Genomic DNA, 1,986 nt, shown 5'->3' with positions numbered 1-1,986 from the left:
AGCCCAGGAAGCGCTCGCCCTTCGGCCCCTGGCGCCTGCGGAGGAAGCAGCCGCGGGAGGGCGGCGAGGAGCTGCCCCTGTCCCGCTCCCCGCCCGCCTCGGCCCTCTGCGCCGCCTCCGGGGACAGGTAAGAGCTGCGACCGGCCCCGGCCCCGGCCCCGCTGCAGGGCCGCTGTCCGCGCTGCTTGCCCAGCCGCTACTCCCGCCTCGTCCCGCCTCCCCGTGGGGTGGGTGGCCCACACCTGAGCTGCGCCCACCTGGGTAAAACACTCGCGCGCTCTCTTGGAAGCAGACAGGCGCACACGCACACACACGCGCGCACACTCACACGCGCACACACACACACTCTCTCTCTCTCTCTCTCTCTCTCTCTCTCTCTCTCTCTCTCTCTCTCGGAAGCAGACAGCACACAGACGCACGTACTTGGAAGCAGACAGGTGCACACGGGCACACACTTTTGGAAGCAGGCAAACCCCATGTCAGACCCAGTTCGCTCCCCCTTTGAGACTCCGCTCTGTGCTGCTGTGTAACCAGGCCACGCTCTGGGACATGGGCCCATGCCCACCAAGCAGAGCGATCAGCCCCACTTCAGAAGAGGGGGGCACAAAAGGTGCGGCAGTGGTTGCTTGGGACACCTGGGAGACAAAACAGGGACGGGACTGAGGGTCAGTGGTTGATAACGGGTGCTCCAGACGATGGAGGCACTGAGCAGAGCATGCTGGACAGTGCCCGCCAGCCCTCAAATGAGTCCAAGGAGCCAGAGGACACTGCCTGGTGGAACTCTGCCTGGAGATGTGAGTGGACCAGGACAGGAAACTAGCCCCATGGTGTTGTGTGACATGGTCCTGTTTGATGTGTATAGATGTGTATAGGCTATTGCCTACCAAGTAAAGCTATAAGCCCCTTTTAATATTGGGGGGCTACAAAGTACACATTCAGTAATTATTGGGGGCAAATAAGGAAGAAAACAGGAACAGGAGTGAAGGTAAAAGGTTCAAAATGAGTGCACTAAGAGGGGGCTCCAGGCAGAGTACACTGGACAGTGCCCACCAGCCCTTGAATGAGTCCAAAGAGCCAGTGCACACTACCAAGTGAAACTCTGGAGATGTGAGTGGAAAGGGCCAGGAAACGTTCTGTGATGCAGACCTTTTAATACACCATTCTGTGATGTGGGCCCAAGCTCACTAAGTAGAGCTCTAAGCCTCCCTTGGTGATGGCGGGAGGGGAGGCAGCCCTAAGGGCATATCACTGATTGCTCAAGACAACTAAAAGGCAAACAGGGATAGAAGTGAGGGTCACAGGTTAAAAATAAGTGCACCAAGCAGGGACACTGAGCAGAGCACAGTGAACAGTGCCTGCTGGCCCTCAAATGAGTGTGAAGAGCCAGTGGACACTGCCCAGTGAAACTCTGCCTAGAGATGTGAATGCACAAGGGACAAGAAAGTAGACCCTTGAGCCTGTGTGATACAGGCTTTATTGTCACTTTGGGATTCATGGGCTAAAGGCTCACCACGGGAAACTATGAGCCCCCCTCAGAGACAGAGGCTACTGAGAAAGTGGCAACTGATTGCTTGGGGCAAATGATAAAAGAACAGGGATGGGAGTAACGGTCAAAGATTAGTAACTAATGTGCCAAGGGAGGACACCAAGTAGAGCACAGCACCCACTGGCCCTCAAACAAATCCCAGGAGACAGTGGACACTGCCCAGTGATATTCTGCCCAGAGACATGAATGGACAAGGGACAGGAAAGCAGCCCCTCAGTCCTGTATGACACAGGGCACAGGGTAAGAAGGATTTAGGGTCGGACCCAGTAAATAGCAGTTCTTAGGTTCTTAAAGTTAAGCCTGTCTTGTCCCCAACTGAAACCCAGTAATATTCAAGCAGGGTTATGGCAGCACCCTGGGGTGCCTCGCGAGGTGCCATGCAGTGTCAGTGCTCTTAGATAGTTTCATAGTTTAGTTTCATAGTTTCTAGGGTCAGAAGG

General features: G+C 55.4%; 1 protein-coding gene across 1 annotated transcript in view; it reads left to right on the top strand.

Annotated features, from left to right (window-relative positions):
• The first annotated feature begins 23 nt into the window (after positions 1-23).
• Positions 24-1,986, top strand: part of AIM1 (absent in melanoma 1) — a 153,951-nt gene continuing 151,988 nt past the window's right edge. Inside the window, exon 1 of the mRNA XM_019520146.1 lies at positions 24-127. The gene's annotated coding sequence lies outside the window, so the exon portion shown is untranslated. The remainder of the gene's footprint in view (positions 128-1,986) is intronic.

The sequence above is a fragment of the Gavialis gangeticus genome, unplaced genomic scaffold (assembly GCF_001723915.1).
Source record: "Gavialis gangeticus isolate Ggan-Ray unplaced genomic scaffold, GavGan_comp1, whole genome shotgun sequence".
In the NCBI taxonomy this organism is placed as follows: Eukaryota; Metazoa; Chordata; order Crocodylia; family Gavialidae; genus Gavialis; species Gavialis gangeticus.
Note: the sequence above shows the minus strand (reverse complement) of the source record. Positions and strands in the feature narration are given on the sequence as shown.